The sequence below is a fragment of the Lepus europaeus genome, chromosome 18, assembly GCF_033115175.1.
Source record: "Lepus europaeus isolate LE1 chromosome 18, mLepTim1.pri, whole genome shotgun sequence".
Lineage (NCBI taxonomy): Eukaryota > Metazoa > Chordata > Mammalia > Lagomorpha > Leporidae > Lepus > Lepus europaeus.
Genome location: NC_084844.1, coordinates 64,257,338 through 64,284,065, shown reverse-complemented (window position 1 = coordinate 64,284,065; position 26,728 = coordinate 64,257,338). Strand labels below are relative to the sequence as shown.

At 41.2% G+C, this 26,728-nt stretch overlaps 1 pseudogene; it reads left to right on the top strand.

Moving 5' to 3' along the window:
• The first annotated feature begins 13,895 nt into the window (after positions 1 to 13,895).
• On the top strand, positions 13,896 to 14,398 carry LOC133746903 (nuclear transcription factor Y subunit beta-like; annotated as a pseudogene).
• Positions 14,399 to 26,728: the final 12,330 nt, after the last annotated feature.

Below are 26,728 nucleotides of genomic sequence, written 5' to 3'. Positions count from 1 at the left end.
ATGTGAAAGTGAGGAAAGACCATCTTCAGTGGCAACAGTGTTAGCTCTATTAGGTACCAATGGTGGCATTGCTGGAAAGACCCTGAACCAGATGTGGATATAACCAGACTCAGCAACAGATTGTCTAAAAGAACCAAGAAAGGACAGGTTAAAAAGAAAGTAAATGGGTCATGTGATCAACTTTAGTTTAAGGTCAAATATGTACTTCAAATTTGTTGGGATTAATGTACTTGAATAAACAATTCACAGAGGCTTCTGCAGATGTACATCACCACCTAAGCCTCCTAAAAAACTCACTAAAAATCATTACAAGGTGAACATCCTTATCCAAAATGGTTAGGATTCAGAAGTGCTTCAGATTTTTAAGATTTTGGAAGATCTGCATAGACTTTACTGGCTGAACACCCTTCATCCACCTGCAGCGCCAGGCAGAGTACCAATACATTCCAAAACTTAAAAGTTGTTTTTGCCCATATGTGGTGTACAGTTCAAAAATACATGGCTATGTGTCCCTACATTAAATAATGGTTTTGTCTGTAGACCTCTCCTTTCTATTTTAGAGGCATTTCTCATATGCCCATCAGGGCTATCTGTTACCAGTCCATTTAATGCTCATACAGTAGTCCTCACTTATGTGCAGTTTCGCTTTCTATGGCTTGTTATGCCTGGTCAATGAGGGTCCAAAAATATTAAATGGAAAATTCCAGAAATAAACAATTTCAGAGTTATAAACTGTACGTGGTAATGAGTAGCGTTATGATATCTCACGCCATTTTGCTCTGTCTCACTCAGTGTATCCATGCTGTGCACACTACCACCCATTAGCCACTTGGGAGCCATTTCAAGTCATCAGAGTGGCTGTTAGGGAGTCACAATGCTTATGCTCAAGGAAGCTTTATTCTGTTTAAAAATGATTCCAAAGCACAAGAATAGTGATGTGGTAATTCAGGTATCTCACAGAAAAGCAAACTAAAAAGGTAAAACAGTTTGACTTATTAAAGAAAAAAAAATATACCCTGATGTTGACCTACATTAGGGATGAAACTTTTATCAATGATTTTGTGAGAGGAGAAAAAGAATGTCAGGCTAGTTTAGCCTTGCGCCTAAAATTACAGAAGTTTAAGCCATAGTATGTGATAGTAAGGACTTAGTTTGGAGGGCCAAGGCATGAATTTTCTGTGGTTTCATGCATCTACTGATGTACACAACACTCCTGAGGTCTTAGAATGTACTAGGGAATAAGAGGAGACTACTGGACATTAGCTTTTAGAAATCTCAAATCTATACACCTTTGTCATTTGCTCAGACTTTACATTTATTGCATATTTCAGTCTATTTTGACATCATAAACTATCATCTTCTTAAAGTTTAAATAAAGGGAGAAATGAGAAATAAGACTAAATGGAAGAAAATAGGATTGATTGGTAAAGCCTTCCTGTGACTTTAATCAACAGGCCTTTCAGCCATCCAATTATTCTCCTCTATTTCTAAGTTTCTGATTATATTCTGGTTGGTTAGAGTATGCTGGTTCACTCTCCAAGTGACTACATTGGCTGGGGCTGGTCAATGCTAAAGCCAGGATCCAGGAACCTCATCTGGGTCTCCAACAGGGGTGCAAGGGCCTGAGCACTTGAGGCATCTTCTACTGCACCATCTTTCCCGGAAATAGTAGCTGGAAGCTGGATCAGAGTTGGAGCAGCCGGGATTTGAACTGGTGCCAATATGGGATATTGGCACTATAGGCAGCAGTTTAACCAGCTGCACACAGTGCTGGCTCCAGGAGTAGTATTTTTCTTACTAATTTTTGAAAAATAGTTTCTCCAAATCACAATGAAAGATTAACCATTTTCTTATTATTTCCTTTTCCAAATTAAATTTTCATCAAAACTCTGTAAGCTAAAAGTGACCCTATTACAAAAATTTTAAACTATTTTAAAGTTCAAATACTTTAATAGAACCTAAACCTGGTCCTGATTTTCCCTTTGGTATATTAAATTTGCTATTGTGTTATCTATATTCCTAATAATTTGAATATTCCCCCAATAAATGCCATAAAAATTTAATTCTATGACCACAGATATCTTTAATTTTTTATTTTATTTTTTGACAGGCAGAGTGGACAATGAGAGAGAGAGACAGAGAGAAAGGTCTTCCTTTGCCATTGGTTCACCCTCCAGTGGCCGCTGCGGCTGGCACACTGCAGCCGGTGTACCGCACTGATCCGGAGGCAGGAGCCAGGTGCTTCTCATGGTCTCCCATGGGGTGCAGGGCCCAAGCACTTGGGCTAACCTCCACTGCACTCCTGGGTTCAATCTCTAAATGCCCACAACAAAAAGGGTTAGGTCAGGCCTAAAATCTAAGAACGCAACACAGGTCCCAGAAATGGAAGGCAAATTACTTGAGTCATTACCATTGCCTCTGAGGGTCTGGATTAGCAGGAAGCTGGAGTAAGTAGTGAAATCGGGTATTGAACCCAGGCACTCCAAATGGGACATGAAGAGTCTTAACAATTTAACAGTGAGGCCAAGATCTGCTCTCCCATCACCCAGAATAAATTTAACCAAGGGCATGAAAGATATCTACAATGAAAATTGCAAAACACTGATGAAAGAATGTGAAGAAGACAAAAGAAAACACAAAGTTCTTCTCTGTACACAGATTAGAAAAATTAATACTAGTACAAGTCCATGTTACCTGAAGCAATTCACAGCTTCAATATAATTACCACCAAAATAATAAAGACATTATTCACAGAACTAGAAAAAACAATCCTAAAATTTATATAGAAGCACTTTAAAAGGACCCAAATAGATAAAGATATCTTGAACAACAAAGTTGGAGGCATCACAACATCAGATTTCAAGACATATTATAGAGTTACTGTAATCAAAATAGTATGGTATCAGCATAAAAACAGAAATACAGACTATTGGAACAGAATAGAGATCTCAAAAATTAATCTACATACCTACAGTTAATTGCTCTTTGATAAATCTACCAAAACTCATACCAGAGAAAGGACAGTCTCTTCCATAAATGGTGCTGGGAAATCTAAATCTAAAGATCCATACCCATGGGGCCAGTACTGTGGCTTAGCAGGTAAAGCCACCACCTACAGTGCCGGCATCCCATATGGGCGCTGGTTCCAGTCCTGGCTGCTGCACTTCTGATCCAGCTCTCTCCTGTGTCCTGGAAAAGCAGAAGAAGATGGCCCAAATTCTTGGGCCCCTACACCCACGTGGGAGACCTGGAAGAAGCTCCTGGCTCCTGGCTTTTGATCGGTGCAGCTCTGGCCATTGTGGCCATCTGGGGAGTGAACCAGCAGATGAAAGACCTCTCTCTCCCTCTGCCTCTCTATAACTCTGTATTTCACGTAAAAATAAATAAAACTTTAAAATAGAAAATCCATACCCAGAATCCAAAATTTCATCCCATGCCTCCCACCGTAATCTAAAATCAACTCATAATGGAAAAGATATATAAATGTAAGTCCTGAAATTTTGAAACCACTGGGGGAAAACACTGGCAAACATTAAATTTTTTTGAAAAAGACCCTAAGGGCCAGTGCCACGGCTCACTGGGCTAATCCTCCGCCTAGCGGCGCCGGCACACCAGGTTCTAGTCCCAGTCAGGGTGCTGGATTCTGTCCCGGTTGCCCCTCTTCCAGGCCAGCTCTCTGCTGTGGCCAGGGAGTGCAGTGGAGGATGGCCCAAGTATTCGGGCCCTGCACCCCATGGGAGACCAGGAGAAGCAGCTGGCTCCTGCCATCGGATCAGCATGGTGCACCGGCTGCAGCGCACCAGCTGTGGCGGCCATTGGAGGGTGAACCAACGGCAAAGGAAGACCTTTCTCTCTGTCTCTCTCTCTCACTGTCCACTCTGCCTGTCAAAAAAAAAAAAAAAAAAAAAAGACCCTAAGACCCTAAGAGCAGAGAGGAAAGGAGAAACATACAAATGTGATCATCATCCCAAACTAAGAAGCTTCTGTACAGCAAAAGGAACAAAGCACAGCTGACAGAAAACAGTTACAAGCTGTGCATCTAACAAAGGACTATGACTCAGAACATATACAGAACCCCAAACACCACAAAAACCGAACAATCCAGTTACCAAACAGGCAAAGTATCTGGATAGATATTTCTCTGGAGAAGAGACAAAAAGAAAACAAAAGCATGAAGAAATGTTCAATATCGCTAGCCTTCAGGGACATGTAAATCAAAACCACAGTGAGGTTGGGAAGGGTGTGGCAAGAGAATGGAAGGAGACTGGATAACAGGCACCAAACACAGACAGAAGGCACTGGTTCCAGTGTTCACAGCACAGTGCTCCTGTTCCACTGCAGCTCACAACAATGTATTATACACTGCACAAAGAACCAGGAGAGAGCAACTAGTAGCTACCAGAACAAAGCTAAGGACATAGAAAAGCTATTTTCCTGGTTTGATTGATGTATGCTTTGTATATGTACTGAAATACTGTACCACAAAAGTATTGCATGCTAATAAAAATATTTTAATAGAATAATAATAAAAAGACATTTTACCAAGGTAGTCTCTGTCTCAGTGATATGGAGAACAGAACAAATTGAGAAAGGGAAGTGACTTTGGAAGCTCTCTTCAATATAAGGAATTAGACCACCACTATTTGAAGCCAAGTGCCTTTTACTGTCTTTCCTTAGAAAATATATTATATATATATATATATATATATATATATATATATAGAGAGAGAGAGAGAGAGAGAGAAACACTCCTTTTATTCTTCAATTAAAGTTCTTTTGAAATATGAAATTAGTATTTCTTCAGAGTAAAACACCTGTCAGAAAGTACGAATACATTTTTTTTTGACAGGCAGAGTGGATAGTGAGAGAGAGAGAGACAGAGAGAAAGGTCTTCCTTTGCTGTTGGTTCACCCTCCAATGGCCGCTGCGGCCGGCTCATCGCGCTGATCTGAAGCCAGGAGCCAGGTGCTTCTCCTGGTCTCCCATGCGGGTACAGGGCCCAAGCACTTGGGCCATCCTCCACTGCCTTCCCGGGCCATAGCAGAGAGCTGGCCTGGAAGAGGGACAACCGGGATAGAATCCGGCACCCCAACCGGGACTAGAACCTGGTGTGCCGGCGCCACAAGGCGGAGGATTAGCCTGTTAAGCCATGACGCCGGCCATGAATACATTTTTTAAAAAAAAGAAACAGGACTCACAAATATCATGTCTTAAGAATTAAGTCTCCAGTCACCCTACTATATCAGTTGTAGGATTTATTATCTAAAGACACTTAGAAGTATTTCATGATTTTCTTGCATTCAGGAACTTTTTTATTTTCTTAGATTCAGCATCAGGTTCCCTAGCTAAATTATTATAATAGAACATTGGCTAAGACTTATAATTGAATATCATTAGTTTTTATTATTTTGTGTGTCTCTTAAAGTCAACATCACATTTAAAGATTATTGCTTCAAAATTATCCCTTTGTCAAAAATCAGAGAATAATACATTTTTTCCTAACAGCACAGCTTGGGAAAATATACTCATCAATGATGCCAAGTTAAATTAAATTAAAAAATAGAGTAAACTTGGTGATCAACTACCATATATAAGAACCTAGAGAAGAGTTAAATATAATTTAAAATTTATTTTAGAGCAAGATACAATAATTTGCATTCTATACTATGCCATTTCTGCAATGCCAAGATAAAGGAGTATTTTGAGTTTCTCAGAGAATGCCAAATAATTGGTCTGAGTTCCATCTAACTTAATTGCCTAATAAGGTAAGTTTACTATGGCTTTTTGACTATATAAACAGACTAAAATCTATCAATAAATGAGACAGAAATTAAATTATTTTCTATACTGTGCACTATGACATTATACTTTAAAAACCTTAAAAAAAGCATTACATGAATCAGAAACAAAACAGACTTCCTAGGGACTTTTGTAGAAAGTTATAATCTAATCAAAAAGATTTTGGGAAACATAGGATAATAAAAGGAAAGTTAAATATGTTCACCTTCAATTTATTTCATAGGTCACTGTTATACCATCTAATAAGATAACTAAAAACATGCAAGCAGCTGGTCCTGCAGCTAGACAGATTAATGTAATAGTCTGTAGTCATCTGTGCTGGCAAGGACTCGCCTCTTTTTGCAAGAAGGTCAGTTGCCCTTGGGAAGAGGAGGGGAGGATGGAGAAACAATATTCCTTCCACCATGTGGACATGTGTGCTCCATTCCCTAAGTTAAACATCCACTGCAGCACACACAGGACACTCTCTCTCTTCCTTCACATCTGGCAGTGTTGTCTCACACGTAACTTGACAAAAAAACATGTAACAGTGGTCTGTAAAACCTGTAAGATGTATTGCATAAAACTAATAATACATTCTCATAACACATCACTGCAAATTAGTTGGAAGCCAAATACTTAAATTTAAATCAACACTTCCAAAGCAAGCTGTGGCCTAAAACCATTCAGGCATCATATAACCCCCTACAAGTGTCTCAAGAGTTAAATCCATTTGTTTTCTACCTATCTGAATCAATGAAGAAAACCACTAAGAAATACAAATCATTGTAAAACCTCATAGGCCATAAAAATAAATCTGTGAGTATTAGACATATGAAGCTGTAGTTAGTGTCCACAGATTTAAGTTCCATAATTTATTTGTTATAGTTCCAGATAGCACTTTTTTTTTTTTTTGACAGGCAGAATTAGACAGTGAGAGAGACAGAGAAAAAGGTCTTCCTTCCATTGGTTCAACCCCCAAAGGACCGCTAAGGCCAGCACGCTGCGCTGATCCAAAGCCAGGAGCCAGGTGCCCCCTCCTGGTCTCCCATGTGGGTGCAGAGCCCAAGCACTTGGGCCATCCTCCACTGCCTTCCTGGGCCACAGCAGAGCTGGACTGGAAGAGGAGCAACCGGGACAGAATCAGCGCCTCAACAGGGACTAGAACCTGGGGTGCCAGCGCCACAGGCGGAGGATTAGACTAGCGAGCCGTGGAACATGCTCTGCATTTAGATTTTCAAGAGGCTTTGTTTTACATGTTTTACCCCAGTATTTAAAAGTTGTGGGAAGGAAGCAGATCAGACAACATAATGCCCTTTTTACAGATGAGAAACTAACTCATTACCCTAGACATCAGCTCTAGTATGTCAGTGGTAGGCTTAAGGCCTGAGCTGTCTGATTATGAAGAAAGGTTAGGATTTCTGAGGCAGTTTAAATAGTTGTTACACAAAAGGACTTCTGAACACTGGAAAATTTATGTATTTTTTAATAACCTGTTACTAGCTAGTTTAAAAGAGCTATAATGGCAACAGAAAAATAATTTTCATCTTCTGAAGCAAATTTTACCAATAATTCTGTGGCTATTTTAATGTGACACTGCTACATTTTTCTAGGTTTTGTCTATTAATATTAATAAGAAAATATGCACCAGCACTGTGCTTCTATGAATTCTACATTTAACCCAAGTGCCAAATTTACAATTAAGTTATTACATTATAAGAGCTGCTGCCTACTGGGTAGAAAAATATTAATTTCACACTTTAAATACTATAAAACCATTTAACAGCAGTGTTGCCCTGCCAACTGAATCCTTTCCTGTTTGAGCTGTAACCTTCCTATTGGCTGAAGAGCCCTAAAAGGGCATTAACAAACAGCTCTTAATTCAATCACATTTGCATTTTAACCTTTCTTAGGTACACCGAAAGAAGTCTTTACTACTGTAAAATATATATGGGAAAAACAAAAAGCAGATTATAATGAAGGTTAATACTATATGTACATTGTCCTAATTAGTGTACTGTAGGATAGGAGAGCAACAGATATCTGATGTAAGCTCATTCACAAGAATTTGGGTTATTACATTTTCTGATACTCATTATTTCTGCAGATAATCACATATCAGTACTATTTAAATATTATCACATTTTAAAAGCACAAGTCCTAATTCCTTGCTATTCTAAGATTAGACTCCTCTAAGATATTGGATCTTACACATTATCCTGTAATATTATATATCTCTGTATTTACTACCTACCTACAAGAATTAAAAGTCTCTTCAGAGTCCAAAGCAGAACTTGGTTCTTCTTCCATTTTTATTAGAATCTCCTGGAAAAAATTTTAAAAACACAGTAAAATAATGGAGATTGCAAAGCAACGTCTCAGTTAAACAGCTGTGTAACAGTTCTATGCAGTCTATTAGCCAACAATAAAATGTCCCCTTGCCCCTTCCCTAAATTATCTTCTGTACTTCTTTTAGGAAAAATACTCATTTTGAAGCCACGATATAAACCAACAGTACTCCTAATTTGCATAATAATAGTGTAATGCTATCAATGTAATTACTAAGAAGAATAAATGAAGTATAATACAGGTTTTTCCTTAAAAATTTATACATTTATAAAAAATTATACATTTATACATTGATACATATATTATATATATAAATTTATACACTTACAGAAATTGAGGAGGCAGAGATGAACAGAAAGCAGATTTGGTAGAATAAAAATACTTTTACTAAAGAAACTTAAAATGCTAATCAATGCCAAAATAATATATATTAAGTAAAAGTTATCAAAATATATATTTCAAAGTTTAGTTATGGAACAATAGTTTCCCATGATCAAACAGATCATTCGTTCTTCACAAAATTACAAAACTGACAGAAAATCCTAAAAGGCATAAACCATTTAGTTACACGCTAGCATTTTCATAAAAGGGAGTTTTCTGTTGGTGACCAAGTCTCCATGCTAACAACCGGGACAGCCCAAGACAAACTCAGGAGAGAACAGGCCCGGAAGGTTTTCCAGCTCCCATGTCTCCACCTGCCAGACACTGAGGAGGCGGAGATGAACAGAAAGCAGGTGTGGCAGGCAGTGGCCAGAAACAGATTGTAGGGCGGCAGGGGCGGGCCGGTGCCGGGTCCACAAGCCAAGGGCAGCTGAGGGGCCGGCGGACCGAGCGCGGAGCACCGCGTGGCCCCGGCCGCGCCCTCACCTCCTGTCTGTCACCGGGTAGCGCGTCCTGAGCTGGATCCTGCGCCGGAATGGCGCCCTTCAGGTACAGGATCCCGTAGTCCTCGGGCACCAGGACTCCAGGCTGCTGACGACGCAGCTGCGCGGGGCAGCGGGTCGGGGTCAGGGCGGCCGCGCCCGGCCCGGGCCTCCCCCGCGGGCCTCGGGGATCCGGGGGTCCCCGCTAGGGCGAGGCGCGGGGCTCGGAGGAGGGGCGGGGGGCTCTGGGGAGGGGGTTGTGGGCGCTGGGGAGGGGTGGGGGCTCTGGGGAGGGGGTTGTGGGCGCTGGGGAGGGTTGGGGGCTCTGGGGAGGGGGTTGTGGGCGCTGGGGAGGGGTGGGGGCTCTGGGGAGGGGGTTGTGGGCGCTGGGGAGGGGTGGGGGCTCTGGGGAGGGGCCGCGGGGCGTTGGGGAGGGGCCTCGGGTTGGGGAGGGGCGGGGGCACTGGGAAGGGGTGGGGTTTCTGGGGTGGGGGCCGTGTTGCCGCCCCTCGGGCCCCCGCAGGACGGGTCTGGCGAGGGCTATGGTGACGGTGTTCACGGTGTTGGTGGTGATGATGATGATGGTGTTGATGGTGTTGGTGATGGACGTGTGTGGTGGTGGCGGCTGCGGAGCCCCGGGGCCCAGGGAAGGCCCAGAGTGGGCCAGCCGGGGGAGATCCTGGGCGAGCAACGGGCCCCGCCCCCGCCAGCCCTGCCCATGCCCGGCCCCGCCCGCCCCGCCCTGCCTCCCGCCCACCCTGCCCTGCCCCTGCCCCGCCCTTCACCTGAGGTGAACAGCCAGAGGCCCAGGGGTCACGGTGGGCTGCTCCATGTCCCCCTCCCCTCGGCAGAGCCATGTTGCTGACAGCAGCGGGGGAACTGGGGTCCACAGCTGTGCCATGGAAGACAGTGCTGGGGGCGGAAGTCAGACCCAGCTCCCTTCCCAGTCACTCCCCAGGCCCGCAGTGCTGGGGCGGGAGCTCCATCGGGGTCTCCCCATGCTGGCCCGGAGTGCCCAAGCCACCCCTGCAGCTGGAGTCCGGAGCAGAGCTGGAGCTGGAACCCAGGATCTGATGGGGGGAGCGGGCGTCCTCCCAGCCTGCCCTGGGGTCCCGCACACAGCGCTCCCCTCTCAGGCTAGGCCGCTGAGCTCTGACCTGAGACGCTGGGTGCCTCGTCCTGCGGGGACCTAGGGGCCCGTGTTTGGTACTGGGATTGAGACCAGGGCATCCCGGGTCAGACTGTGTTCCGGGCCCAGCTCCCTGCGCATGCGCACCTTGGGAGCAGCGGTGAGGGCTCAAGTGCGGGGGCCCTGCACCCGCGTGGGGGACCTGGATGGAACTCCAGACTCCTGGCTTCAGCCTGGCCCAGCGCCGGCCTTTTGGGAAGTGACCCAGCGGATGGGCGCGCTCTCTCCCTTTCTCTAGCTTTGACTGCGTTTCAAATAAATCAGAAGGAAAGCAAAAAAAAAAAAAAAAAAATTACTGAACTTCTAATACACCTTAGAGGTTTACCCAAATATTTATGTTTTAATTGCTAACTTACAATAGATCTGTCAAAAGTTCAGTGATTTAAAACATGAGAAAACAGAAATACCAAAAAGTATTCATGTCTCCTGCAATACTATCAAACATCTAGAAAAAATATTTACTTAAGAAATGGGAATATTCATCAAATAAAAGTTAGAACAAATTCACACCTATCAGTTTAAATTGTATAGAATAAAAATAAATTTACTGAAGAAACTATAAAAACACTTATCAATGCCCCAATGTAAAATATATGTCCTTACTGATAGAGATTTAATAGTCTAATTTTTAAATACACATTTCAACATTTAGTTACGAAAACACTGTATACTACTAAATATATCATGTGTTCCTCCTAACAAATGACAAGGATCAGAACCTGCGACGGGGCTGCCACAGGGTGTCTGTGTCCTCGGACTGAGGGTGCAGGAGTCTTCGTGCTCCCTGCCTGGTCGCGGGGCGCCAGCGAACACCCGAACCCAGGAGCGCTAAGAGTCTTGGCCGAAACATCCCGCACCAGCCTTGGCATGGGCAGCTGGGGCTAAGGTGGCCCAAGGCAGAGCCTGTGCAGATGGGGCACTGCCGGGGACCCTCAGCAGGGCCTTCTCCCGCAGGCCCAGACGCGGGCTGAGAGCACGTGACCCTCCATGCCGCCTGCACCAGCTCTCTAGGGCTGCCCGGGAGCTGAGGACAGAACTTGTAATTCTGGAAAATTGTACATTCAATGGGCTACATCCCGTAGAGTTTTCATTTGTGTGAAACATTTGGAGGGGATTAATACTGGTAACCAGGAGAAATCAAAGACAGACAGAAAGCTCCATATTTCATCTAAGCTGTTACATGATATAAACATATGTTAGAGAGAGCAGGACAAATGCCATGTTGAATACTTATGACCAAGAAGTGACCTACCCCCACCCATGCAGTTAAAAAAATTCTATGTTGCATGTACCCTGTGAAATGTCCTATTGCCTAACCACATCCTAGCTGAAAGACAGCCAGTTCCTCTGTAACCTTGCCAATTCCAAGAAATGTCATTAGCTCATGCAAACATAGTTGAAAACCTCTACTTATTACACCAGAAAATTGTAACCGAACCCTGCCACCTACATTTTGGTTTTGCCCCATATAAGTCTTGCTAGACAGGGAACCAGCAACACAGTGTGGCTCCCAATTATGTACTATGTCCCTAGCCAATCAGTCTGCAACTCATCAATAAAGTTTTACCCAAATTCAGTCTCTGAGTGGTACTCTCCCCATTTCCCATAACACATCTGGTGACACAAGAGAATACCAACTAATAATTACAAACAAACGCTGCTTTACCTCTGAATCTAATTTCTAGGTAAGCAAAATAAGTAATGATTTTATCAAGGATTTAAATAAGCATAATGACAATACATTCACCAGAACTTATGTGTAGTGTTGCCCAAAAATAACAATAAAGGGTGCAAGGGAGTTTACTATGATGCTTTTCATTGCTATTCTGATTTTGAACTAAGTTGTCAGGCAGCCATAATTGTAACAAGAATGCTCAGGATGTTTTCCAATCATACTTTACCTAAGGAGCTTTAAATGATCAAACTGTACCAATATCTAAAAATGTTTTAAGCTAACACATTTCATTTGTTTGAGTAATAATTTAACTAACAGTAAGTTTCTAGAATACAGCTGTAATTTTAGAGGTATATCAATAAGTAATGTAAACCAGGCACTAAAATAATCTGGGTATGGTTCTTTATGCATTTTAAATACAGGCATAAATAATATGTACTATACGTATTAGATGTCACCATATAGGTAAAAACACAATACATTTTCTATCTAAAGAAACAGTTCACCAATTACTTAGGGCAAGAAGAGTTTAAAATTTACATAATGTTAACTATTAAACAACGTTATAAAATGAATTTATAACATTCAGAATTGAAGTATTTTAGGAATTTGAAAAATACATGTTAGTAAATTGTCTTGGCTTAAATAAGGATAGAAAACACAGTATTTTACAAGTCATTTCTAACATACTTTTAACAGAGGGAATGGCATTCAGACTCCTGAACTGAAGTCAAGTTTAGCTCAGGGCATCTACAGGTTTTATCAGTGCAGTTTGCAATCATGGTAAAGGAAGATATGCAACAGGTTTCTGCAGTCCGTTTTATGCACAAACATCTGTCTGCTTCTAGGTTAAGCTAAAAACAGCCAGAACAACACTACACAGTAAGAGCACCTACTCAAAGGTGCCTTCAGTTTACATCTGAAAACACTGGGTGTCACACATCACTTCACACTAGCTATGAATTCTGAAATCTAATAGAAAAATAAGACATGGTCTCTGAATTATTAGAGGATCATCACCAATTATGTATGATATGTAACAATACGAAGAGAAAAATGACTTGGTGCAAAGGAAGACGAAAACAGTCCCAGGTGGGTGGTGTAAAGATCCTAAAGGATTTCCGTCTTTTAATTAAATCAACTACAGTGTTTTAGTTAAAATCGTCCCAGCACCATCCATCCCCGCCGCCAATGCTGCCTTGGCCTGGGCACTACCCTCCCACCCGCCCGCCCGGACCTGGGCCTGGGCCTGGGCCTGGGCCAGGCCACCTCCCACTCACCACCCTTGAACTCCGAGGCCGAGGCCAAAGAGGGCTGCCGGCGGGGCACGGTCGGGGTCCCTCTAGGTGGCGCCCTGGGCCGGCTCCATTTTGTGCGGGGAGCAGGCCGGCTAGCGGGGATGTGGCCCGGGTCCCCGCCGCCACCCCGACCCTGCCCCCTCGGCTTCTGCAGCCGCGCGGGCCCCGCGGAGCACCCCCTGCCCGTCGGCTCGTGGGTCCGCGGGGCCTGGCCGAGTCCGGCCGCTTTGTCCGCCAGCGCACTCCAGCCCCGCGCGGCGGGCGGGAGACCGGCGTTGGGTGCAGGTCCGGGCTGGCTGGGCCATCGGGGGTCCGCGCAGCACTAGTGGGGCTGACAGGTAGGTGGGCTCGGCCGTGGGGCCTCCGGCCACCCCGCGCACCTGCGTGGGGAGGCAGCGAGGTCCCTGGGAGGAAGGAATGGCGTTGGTGTCCTGCAGTCTGGTTTGCACGTAAAGAATGCAGCCGTCTGGTAGCTTGTGGTCCCTGGACTTGCGAAGGAAGCCTTTGGGATTGCACTAAGGTTTCGATCATCGCTGGTGGGAGGCAGGAGGATAAGCAGGGGCTTACGGAGCAGTAGTCTCGGAGAACAAAGAATTACAGAGCACCCACAAATTGTTATCTCGCCCGAAGTACTAGAACAAGATGCTTTAAACACGGGTTGGAATTGAGCAAAGATTAGACACCTTGTTAAAAAGGTGCTCTGAGCACCACTGACACCAAGGTTCTGACAGTATTTCGTGACAATGGACGGTGACAGTTCTACCACAGATGCTTCTCAAGAAGAAATATATCTTCCAATTGCAAATGTGGCTAGGATAATGAAGAACGCCATACCTCAAACAGGAAAGATCGCAACAGATGCCAAAGAATGTGTTCAACGTGTAAGTGAGTTCTTAGCTTTATAGCATCTGAAGCCAGTGAAAGGTGCCATCAAGAGAAACAGAGGACAATCAATGGAGAAGACATTCTCTTTGCCATGTCCACCTTGGGCTTTGACAGTTATGTGGAACCTCTGAAATTGTACCTTCAGAAATTCAGAGAGGCTATGAAAGGAGACAAAGGAATTGGTGGAGCAGTCACAGCTACAGATGGACTAAGAGCAGAGCTTACAGAGGAGGCATTCACTAACCGGTTACCAGCTGGCTTAATAACTGCAGATGGTCAGCAACAAAATGTTATGGTTTATACAACATCATATCAACAGCTTTCTGGTGTTCAACAAATTCAGTTTTCATGATCTGCAGAAATGATGGATGGAAGTGTAGAGAAGCAAGAGTCTGTGATTCTGGAACAGACATCAGAAGAAAATGACGTGAAAAAATGTCTCTTTACACATTAAATAGGTGTAATGTAGTTTCCTGATGCTTAACTAATTGAGGTGTTAATTCTGACTTGAGAATCTTTTTCATGAATGATTTTAAAGAATAATTTGGAATTTAAAGGTATTAAAATAGTTTTGTTTTGTATGAGAAAAAATAATAAAATCCCTAATAAAGTGAATGACTTTGAGAAATCTATGAGAAAAGTATATTCTTATGATGACATAAACACACCAGTAGCGAAAAGAGGGACATCACCTCATTTCAGGAATCAGAGTAACCGTAAACCTTCACAGGCTAACTATTTATGCTAAAATTTCAGCAGTACCCATTAGATTTTAAGAGTCAGTGCTAAGGTCAAGATGTGAAATTTGTGAATTTTGTAATTTCCCATTGAGTGTTATTAGTTTATCTGCATTCTAATATCTTAGTGTTCATAATGAGTTGTCTAACATTTTAAATTTTCCTCTTTTAGATGAAGAAAGGTCAGATTTAAAACAGAAATATAGTGAACTATTTTAAATAAAAAACACTTTTGGGTAGGCCATTTTAATTTTAGAAGACATCTTGTAATTCCTTTTAAATCATAAACAGAATTAGTTTTTTTAAAAAAAGCAGGCTGACATCAGCAAAAAGGCAGAGTATGAAACTCCAAGTACTTGTCCTCCCATAGAAACACTGAAAGACAAGCAATTAATCAAGCAAACTGTGTCAAAACTCTGAGACACAGTCAAAGATTTGCAAAAGTCTAATGAATATAGAATCAAGAAAAAGAGAACTTGGAAATTCTGTGGCATTTTTGACTTGCCCTTAGCTCACCCTCTACCTTGGCTGTAGCAGTATTCAAGAGGGAAGTTCACACACCCAGCTTGGGATTCTGGTACCTGGATCCAGATAGAGCACAGCAGATCATTTTGTAAGTTGTTGTGCACATCTGCTTGAACCTGTTCAGGGGCAATCTGAAGGAGTAGCCAAAAAGGCATTTCTCTTTGTTTAGGCAACTTAGAAGAAAGCATCAGGCATTACTGGAACATACTGCAAGGCAAACTAAGAGCCCAGGGATGCCTGGGGCAAAAGATTACAAGTGAAACACAAAATAGACCAACCCAATGCCTCGGAGCAAAAACTAGTGAGAGTTTCTTTGGGAAATTAGGACATTCAAAAGGACTCATATACGTGGGAGAAGGCAGAAGGCCATGTGCCTTTCAGAGGAATAGGCATGATCGAAAGAAACAGAGAAGACAGCTTCCCCAGCAGGAAGGAGTGCAAGCCTGAGCAAATGTTTAAGGACTCTGGCAGCACAGTCTACAAAGACATGGTGCCACTTGGTTTTCCAGTACTAGGGTTTTGTTGTTGTGATTGCTGTTGCTCTTAATAGCTCCTGACATTCAAGAATATCTCTGTTAAACACAAGAAACAATGACCTCAATCACTACGTATGACAATCAGTAAGTATTTTCAGAAATAGTTTGGGAAGTCACTAACAAATGGACTACTATACTCTTCAACAACTCTGCCCAACACTATAAATGATCAGATCTGTGTGAATACAGGGTCTTCAAGAACTTCATACTATGTGAAGAACTATGGATGGATTTAAACATTTTTGCACTACAATGGAATTACCTTTTAATTCACTTTTTCCAGAAACTTTTCAAGTCCCCCTGTATATAGAAAACACCAGCAATGGGCCCTGCGCCCGCATGGGAAACCAGGAGGAAGCACCTGGCTCCTGACTTCAGATCGGCATGGCGCACCAGCCCCAGAGTGCTGGCTGTGGCAGCCATTTGGGAGGTGAAGCAATGGAAGGAAGAACTTTCTCTCTGTCTCTCTGTCTCTCTGTCTCTCTCTCACTGTCTAACTCTGCCTGTCAAAAAAAAAAGAAAGAAAACATCAGCAAACAAAATAAGAATATGTAAATAAATCAATTGAATATGGGATATTCTGCAGTACAGACCATATGTTAGACCACAAAGTAAGTGTCTATATATTTCAGACAAGATTGGGAGCAGCATTCAGGGTGGTATGGGCACAGTCAGTATCAATTTATTTCTTTTTTTTAAAGATTTATTTATTTAAAAGTCAGAGTTACACAAGGAGAGGAGAAGCAGAGAGAGAGAGAGTCTTCCACCTGAAGGTTCATTCCCCAATTGGTTGCAATGGCCAGATCCGAAGCCAGGAGCCAGGGGACTCCTCCAGGTCTCCCACGTGTGTGCAGGGGCCCAAGGGCCTGGCACATCCTCCACTGCCTTCCCAGGCCACAGCAGAGAGCTAAATCAGAAGCAGAGGAGCCAGGACTTGAATCGGTGCCCATATGGGATGCAGGCACTCCAGGCCACAGCACCGGCCCCCAATATCAATATATTTCAAAGACTGAAATCTTACAAATTATCATCTGATCCTGAGAAAATAAGAAATCAATGACAAATGAAAAGTGGAAAATTCTGAAATATAATACAAATATGTCCAGGACAGATAAACAGATAGACAATGGATGGATAGATGTACAGATATATACAAAAACAGATACATACACATACACATACACATACAGTGGTTTAAGATTTTAAGGAGCATAAAAATGCTTTAAATGATCCCTGGTTCAACTTTAAAGATTTTTCCGCACCCCCAAGCAAAAATGATAAACTTAAACTGTCACATTCAGTTTAAAAAAAACAGGATGCAGGACCATCATGATTAAAAGCTAAGGCACAGGCAACACGGATCTAAACACATGCTTGAGGAGAACATTTGGCCTAGCAGTTGAGACATAGGTTGGGATATCTGCATCTCATAAAAAAGTGGTGGGGTTTGGGTCCTAGGTCCATTCTCACTTACAATTTTGTGTTGGTGCACACCCTGGGACACAACAGGTGATGGCTGAAGTGGTTATATACTTGCCACCCATGTGGGAGACCTGGATGGAGTTCCTGGTCTCCGGCTTCTGTGGGCATTTTGAGAGTGAACCAGTGGAAAGGGGCTTTCTCTGTCTCTTTCTCTGACTGCCTCTCTAATAAAATTTTAAAAATAGGTTTTCTTCAATTTCCCCAAAATTAAGACAACTAGTAGTTTATATGACAAAATGGAATTAGGAAGAATAAAGGACATAAATGTATATAAAGTGCTTAGTGTAGTATGTAGTACAATGTAAGTCCTCAATAAAGCCATCATTTTTATGAGCATTTTACTCAATATATTTAAAATATTGGTTCCAATGGAAGAATAAAAGACTCTTAGTCCTGTAGGAACAGAATATATTTATTCCTTAAACACCTAAAATCATTAAACATTTGCACTTCTTTATTCTTAGTAAATAAAAGGCATTATTTCTGATACTTTAATGACCAAAACTTTATTTTGTGCATTACACAAGGATGATGTGCCAAACTTGTGTGTCCTTATATCATCACTTCTGTCAGTGGCCATACTAAACATCAAAAATGACTCAAAGGAAGAGAATGGAAAATGATACAGCAAATTTAATAAAATTGAAATTTAAGACATTAACTCATCAAATTAGTGAGTACATAACATTACACATACACCAGAATAGTACAATAAAATTTATGAGAAAAATTCATTCATGATTCTGTAACTAAATAGAAAAAAAGACTAATTATAAAGACAATTGTAAGTAGAACTACCTAATTTAAATTAGCATCTAATAACAGAAAAGTAAATATTCCTATTATGACTACCATTTCTCCATGTACTCTATGGATCTCAAAACTGTTTTAAATCTCAGGAGAAAGAGAGAGAGAGAAAAAGAGAGAGAAAGGAAGGAAGGGTGGAAGAACTGGTCTTGAATCCGCTGGTTCATTTTCTGGTGGCATTACCCAATGGATAGAAGGTTCTCATTCTCTCTCTCTCTCTCTCTCTCTCTCTCTCTCTCTCTCTCTCTCTGCCTCTCCCTCTCTGTTCATAGCCGTGCCTTTCAAATAAACAAATCTTTATATATATATATATATATATATATATATATTTATTTATTTATAAATTTTTCTCCTTAAGATACACAAAATATATGATGTTGAATCAAAATCAAAGGGATTACTGTTCAGGCTCAGTTTTTTAGGATTTTTTTTAAAAAGATTTATTTATTTGAGAGGTAGCATTACAGAGAGAAGAAAAGACAGAGAACGGTATTCCGTCTGCTGGTTCCAAAGGCAGGAACCTGAGCTTCCTCAGGGTCTCCCATGTGGGTGCAGGGGTCTGAGCACTTGGGCCATCATCAGTGGCTTTCCCAGCCCATAAGCAGAGAGCTTAGTCAGAAGAAGTGCAGCTGGACATGGACCAGCTCAGCCTACTGCACCAGCCATGAAATTACTGTTTTCAAGGCAGAGTATTCTGCTAAATTCTTTTTATGAGGCCAGTGTTACTCTGACACCAAAACCAAACAAAGACATAACATGAAAAGTAAACTTAGACCAATTTTCCTGATATACACAGAAATAGAAATTCTCAACAAAATGTTAGCAAACTGAGTCCAATGCTACATCAAAAAGATCAGACACAGAATGAAGAACTAACACAATATCATTTCAATAGATGCAGGGAAATCATATGCTATGATTCAGCATTCATTCTTTATAAAAACTCTCAAAAATTAGTTATACAAGGAGAATTTCTCAAAATGATACAGCTACAAGTGTGTATACATATATGCATATGACAAAACAACAAGTATCATACTGAATTCATAAAACTTGAAAGCATTTTCTGTCAGATCTAGAACAAGAATAGGATGGCCAATTTTTACCACTCTTACTTGATATAGTGTTTAAAGTATTAGCATGAGCAATTACAGAATTAAAGAAACAATGAGCTTCACAACCCATAAAAGAGAAAATCAAAATAGCCATGTTTGCAGATGACATGATTCAGTACATGTGCCTCACGTTAAAACTGTTAACCATCAACTGTAATGGTCCTTTAAGTCATTCAACTTCCTTCACAAGAAGAGAATGATAACATGTCTGTCTTGGAGTCAGTTTAGGAAACAAAACTTGGACTCTAAAAAAACATGCTTGGACACAAAAATATTTATGTAGACAGCAGCACAGCATCACCTAAAGTCTGGTATGGCTCACTTTAAAAATTTCATGGTGTCCTGTCACCATGGTAACATGGTGAATGACATCATCCTGCCATTCCAACCATCACTCTCTTGAGCTGAAAGGTTCAAACTTGAGTGCAGTGGTAACATGCGTATCATCATATCCAGAGTGGTCCAAGATGGGAAATCTCAACTGCTGTCCAGCAGGTAGGTTCACACTGACTTTCACAATGATGTTTCTTCCAATGGGCCACTTAACTTTTGCTTAATACACTTTCCTCATGAACTTTCATTTCCCCCATTCCAGGCTGTCTACAGATTTCTAAACGCATTTGTCATTTGTATTACTCAATTTCTACTTTTGATGCTGCTATTAAGTTTGTTGTTTCAAAATATTTCCTAAATTTTGAAAAGTACAGTATTCCTAATGTTGAGTTTGTTCACTACTTATTCAGAGAATGAATGAAAGAAACTCACACTACTGTCATCAGGTCAGGTAAAATTAAGACCAAACACATAGACATCACACAAAAAGGAACTTTGAAGCCAATCTCTTCTGTCTGTAGAGTTCACCATCTGAGACCAAGACTGTAAGAACAGTTTGAATCCAAATAATTTTTATCACATTGGAAAGAGAGTGGGATTTCAGGGAGGGTTTCCATGGGGTGAATAAGCACATGAAACCCATTGTTTGGGGGTTGTCAGGAAAACAGGAAGGAGGGACAGTGCTGTTGGTCACTGGGACAGACATCTGAAGACAGAGAGAAGAGGGTCCTGAATCACAGGTTGTATGGGGCAAGTATGATGATGGATGAGCCTCACCAGTGGGAGAGGGAACTGTATATGCTGATCCTGAAGGGTCTAGTGAGAGGAGAAGAGTTCCTAGGGACTTGGTTTTGGTGAGGGAAGTCATGGGCATGAAGGTGGGCACACAGAGTTGGTACAGACACTGTCTTTTTATCAGACAGAGATTTTAGACTGCTCAGCCACTTTCTATGAAGGATGAGTATTAGGTTTTTTTGTGACATTAAAAAATACACATGAGACAGGTAAACTATAAAGAAAGACCCATAAGCTCAGTATTCTCAAGCCCAGGTTTCAAAGATCTGATACCCATATCAAGTGTCCATATTGTGTCCTATCATCATGGAAAATTAGAAGAGCAAGCAGAGTCACACAGAAGAGACACAGGAAGAGGGGTTGGCCTTATGTTCTAATGAACCTCCCCAGTATTAACCAGTTCAGTACCGAGAGAGCCACATGAATTCCCTTCAACAATCTGATCACAAATTCCCCATCCCCCAGCACCACAACAATGGAATGGCCCCATTTTGGGTGAATTTCTGTTCAGTGTTCATGCAGCATTGGCCACAGCAGAGAAGTCAATGCTTGGCTCACCCTCACATGGCAGTGTCTCTGGGATGTCCTGAGTTTTGACCCAGCTTTAAAACCAAATACACCACTGGCCCTGTGGGGACATCTGGCCATGGATAAGGCTGAGCCAGTAATAGTGTGAAGATGCTGGGCCATGATGGGCATAAGTTTGGGTTTCTCCAGACCCTCAGAGAGGATGTCCTGGAGGAAAGTGTCATATTTTAAGTCAGGAATAGAAACCTGTTAGAAACTTAAAATAGAAACCTATTTTAAGTCAGGGAGGCATCTGAGTCATGATTTCTCTTGTCTCCAGGGCTTTGCCCTAGTAAGACTGTTCCCAAGGAAATGCTGCCCTGGAAGAGGTCAGAAAGCCACTTAGAGTTCTTAGTCCAGGGTTCTAGTGGAGATATTCATGGTCCTCTATCCTTTAGGGAACCAATGATGAGATTGTCCTAGGTCCATGACTTCTCAGTGTTATGAATGTGGACAACTCACAGACAATGCCTAATTTTCAATTTGCTTCATAGTAAATCACATGAAAGGGGCTCTGATCTGCCTATAGCTTGGGGCTATGTGAGGAACATAAGATTGACCGAGATTGTCCATGAGCTGTAAAGCTTCCTACATATCAAAAGGAAGGAGAATAATTTCTATCCTCTCCTCTGTGGTCAGTTATCCTCCCTGCATTCGATCACTACCAGGTGGTCAGCTTGTGCTTCCAGGCATGTGAAAATTGAAGAATTTCAGACAATCAGGCTTGATGTAGATTCATTTGTTCTTAATCACTTGAGCTCAAACACAACACAACACGGGCCATATAAATATTTCCACATCTCAAAACAGGGAACTTAGACACATGCTGGTTGTGGGGTGGAGTGGGGGGGTGGGAGGACTCTGCAACTTCTCAGGTACAAGCAGCTTCTCTCTAAGATCTGAATCATCAAGCACAAGTCCCTGTTCTCTCATCTCAACAAAGGTATTTAGCTACACTAGCAAACTGTTGGTAGGAAATGTTCATCAAAGTGTAAGATCTGCCTAACATCCAACTGTGATTTAGAAGATGGTTCTGCATGATTGAATGTGAAAACTGGGATGAAAATTAGGAACTGCAATGATTAAACACTTCTCTGTGGTCTCCCACCATTGGGATGTCAACAGCTGTCTTTATTGTCATACTGTTCCAGGATCTTGTCTAAAGTGTTTTAGATGAAAAGGAAGTCGAAGGTCAAGAACATCGACTGCCCATTCCATACAGAAGGTCAGAAAAATCCATGTCTTGCCAAAGAACACTGTATCCCCAACAATGGAGTCAGTTGAAGGTACTGTGCAAATTCAATCAGTAAGCTCATTCAACAATCAGGATTCCACTTTATTCAGGGTCTCATAGTTAAGACAAATCTCTTAAAAGCAATGCTATCTGTGTCTTTCATTCCATGTTTGCAACATTAAAATTGGTCAACACAATCAGCATGGTGACCACTACAGTGGAAAGACATGTTAACACCAAACTTGGGGTCACTGTTAGTAGTAACATCTCAGTCAACTGTTCACATGTTTGGCTGATTGTGCACTACGGTCTGAAATGGACACTTCACTGAGAATGCCACCAGATTTCATACTAATATTAAATCATAATATTAACAGTTGCAGATAAAATATGAAACCTGAACAGAAAGTTTTCACACTTGACTCCCACTTTCCTTTTTCTTATGACAGTTCCATTAGTAAGGTACATTTTTAATGGAGACTGAACCAATAAAGAAATGTTACTTTTTAATGAAAACTTTTATTTAATAAATATAAGTTTGAAAGTACAACTTTTGGATTATAGTGGTTTTCCCCCCATAAGAACCCTCCTACCCACAAACCATCCCATCTCCTACTACTTCTTCCATCCCATTCTTCATTAAGATTCATTTTTAATTATTTTTATATACAGCAGATCAACTTAGTATATACTAAGTAAAGATTTCAACAGTTTGCACCCACACAGACACACAAAATATGAAGTACTTTTTGAAGACTAGTTTTGCCATTAATTCTCATAATACAACTCATTAAGGACAGAGATCCTACATAGGGAGTAAGTGCACAGTGACTCCTGTTATTAGCAATTGACACTAATATTCATGATGTCAGTAATCACCCGAGGCTCTTGTCATGAGCAGCCAAGCTATGGAAGCCTCTTGAATTCACAAACTCTGACCTTATTTAGACAAGACCATAATCAATGTGGAAATTCTCTCCTCCCTTCAGGGAAAGATACCTCCTTCTTTGATGGCCCATTCTTTCTGCTGGGATCTCACAGAGATCTTTCATTTAGGTCATTTTTTTTTGCCACAGTGTCTTGGCTTTCCATGCCTGAAATACTCTCATGGGCATTTTAGCCAGATTCGAATGCCGTAAGGGCTGATTCTGAGTCCAGAGAGCTGTTTAGGACAACTGCCATTCTATAAGTCTGCTGTGCATCTTGCTTCCTATGTTGGGTCATTCTCTCCTTTTTAATTATATCAATTATTATTAGCACTTGGTCTTCTTTATGTGATCCATTTGACACTTAATAATACTATCTTTATGAACAGTTATGAACTTAATTGATCACTTTACTAATAAAATAGCATTGGTACATGCCAAAATAATGGTATTTGGAGCCCCATGGCAAGTTTCTAGCTCTACCATTAGGGGTAAGACTGAGTGAGTGTGTGCGGAACTGTATATTTCCTCCCTCTCTTATTCCCACTCTTATTTTTAGCAGGGATTAATTTTCAGTTAAACACCTAAGAATAACTGTGTGTTAATTAAAGAGTTCAACCAATGGTATTAAGTAGAACAAGAAAATACTAAAAATAAAATACTAAGCTGTTCCTCAAGAGTCAGGACAAGGGCTGATCAAGTCATTGTTTCTCATAGTGTCCACTTCACTTCTACAGGTTTCATTTCAAGTGCCCAGTTAGCTGTCACAGATCAGGGAGAATATATGAAATTTATCCCTTTGGTACTGGCTAATTTCACTCAGCATGATGTTTTCCAGATTCCTCCATTTTGTTGCTAATGACCATACCTCATTTTAACTGCTGTGTAGTATTCTATAGAGTACATATCCCATAATTCTTTATCCAGTCTTCTGTTGATGGACATTTTGGTTGATTCCATGTCTTAGCTATTGTGAATTGAGCTGCAACAAACACTTAGGGGCAGATAGCTCTTTTATTTGTCAATTTAATTTCCTTTGTGTAAATTCCAAGGAGTAGTATGGCTGGATCATCTGGTAGGGCTATATTCAGGTTTCTGAGGAATCTCCAGACAGACTTCCATAGTAGCTTTACCAGCTTGCATTCCCACTAACAGTGGATAAGTGTGCCTTTTCTCCCACATCCTCACCAGCATCTGTTGTTAGTTGATTTCTGTATGTAAGCCATTCTAACTAGAATGAGGTGAAACTTCATTGTGGTGCTGATTTGCATTTCTCTGATGGCTAGTGATGCTGAACATTTTTCATGTGCCTGTTGGCTGTTTGGATTTCCTCTTTTCCTCCTGCAATCCAAAAATCCATAATGCTCTGAAATCTGAAATTTCTTGAGTGACCTCAGAGCATTTGGGATTTGGGGTTTTAGAATTAAGGGTGTTAAACCTGTACTTAGCTTGGGGGAAAAGGGAAGCCTATCTTCCAAAATGTCAGGGAAATATAAGAAACAACAAAGGTCCCTTAAAAACATTTAAAAACTGCTAGCCATAGGGATCTAGGATCTGTAAATCATGAAAAAGAAAATACTTTGACGGGGCGTTTGACATCTTTGTGTGTGTGTGTGTAATTATACAAATCCCCATTTTATTGGAACAGTCCTTGGTTTTCAAGCCTCTAATATTTTTCTTCTTATGCATATTATAGGAAAGGACTATTACATACAAAGTTTTAGATTTTTCTTGATCCAACATTTTGTCATTGGGACTTGACGGAGCTTTGCAAAGGCAATATATTTTCGTTGCATGTGATACCTCCTCCTGTTTGTTAGTAGAAAAGCCACTGGAGGAATTTTATCAAGTTGGCTGTCACCTGGGGTGTTGTGACAGGATTGATCATGTGGGAATTAGGACAAGTTCTTTTTTCTGATAATTTTCTGGAAAAGAATCCAAAGACAGCTGATATTGTCCTTGATTAATCTGTTGAAAAAGATAAATCTTTAGGGTGTTTTAGACAACTAAAAAAGGACCTTGGGACTATAATGAGAATGGTTTTCTAGAGTAATTTATATTGAAATCAGCCATGAAAAAACAGACAATGGGAATCTCCAGTTCAGTGAAGGAATTAAAATACAAGGGATGAGATGGTGAATATGAGGTTGAAGAGTGTTTCATAAAAACAGGGATAACATGCAAGCTTGTACCATAAAAACTAGCCATTCCTTAGGGTGTCGTGTTGGTCTTCCTGATTTTTCCTACTATATGGGAGTCTATCTTGGGAATAGACTACTATGTGGCCCCGATAATTTGATGTGAATTGGGTAATCCCACTACATTTTTCAGGGTCTATAAAATAAGACAACTCTTATTTCTCAAATAAAAAGGAATCTCCTCCTTAGAAAGGTCCTAAGTTTCTACTCTGGATATTTATTACCGAGTACTCTTTATTCTACTGCTTTGTTATCTCTCAAATCTATCTCTCTCCCAAGTGCCAACTGTTACAACCTTTGTTTAGACTTTCATAATTTTTCATGTGGACTTCCTGCCAGCCGCAGTCCAAGTTGCTGCCAGAATGATTTTACTAACTGGAAAGCTTTTTATTTTCCTGTTTAAAACCCTGCAATGACATTCTCTGACATTTAGGTAAAATTCAAATTCCTTGACATCTCACGGAAGACCTTTATAATCTGGATCTTGCTTGTCTCTCCATACTTATCTGTCATTACTCCATTTTCTAGCCAAGATGAACTATTTACTTTTTCCTAACTTCTTATGATTTTTGTGCCTTCATTTCTCTTTTCCCCTTTCCTTAGAATGTTCCCTTCCTGATTTCCCCATTCTCTCCTTCCTTTCTCCTAATCTTTTTAATTGGTCAGGTGCCAATTCTAGGAACTCCCCTAATTACCTCTCCATCCTCTGAGTGCCCAATCACATGTGTTGGAATCTTGAATTACTGGTCTGTCCTTTCTGTTAGACCAGCAAACCCGTGAGGATGCAGAACACTGCTTACTTCCTTTATATCTGTGGTTCTTAGCATGATGTCTAGCATGTAGTAGGTATTCCATAACTATTTCTTGGGCAAATCTCTTTTAAAAAATCAAAAGGTCACCTTCTGTAATGCTGTCTGTGACCTTGTAGGGATAGTTCCACAAAAACCATTGAAGCCATCTTGTTTCTTTGTAAATTAGGCACAGATAATACTATTTTCCTGTACTTATCTAGCTATTCTGATGAATTAAAGTTACTGCTTATTTCATCTCTGAAAGATGGAAATTTCCTACTTCTATCTTGGTAGAATTAGTAGCCAAAGCAGAGAGATTTGTTGAAGTTCTATTCTTTTATAATCATTATATGTAGCTGGAACATTTGTGATGTGTCAGACTCTGGACTAGATGCTGAGTATTAGAAATAAGAAGGCATAAGTCCTCAGCATCTAAGAAATGATAGTTTTACAGTTTTTCCTTAGAGTTTTTGAGTCATTATGTGAATGTATTAAAGATGTAATGTTAGTCAGTTTGGAGGTCTGAGAAGATTAGTCCATGGGTGCATACTCAGTGGGTCCTATACTAACACTGTATCTTTAGACATGAATTGTGGCTTGATCTGTTTGAATGAAACCAGCCACAAATGGACTACTTCTTCTCTA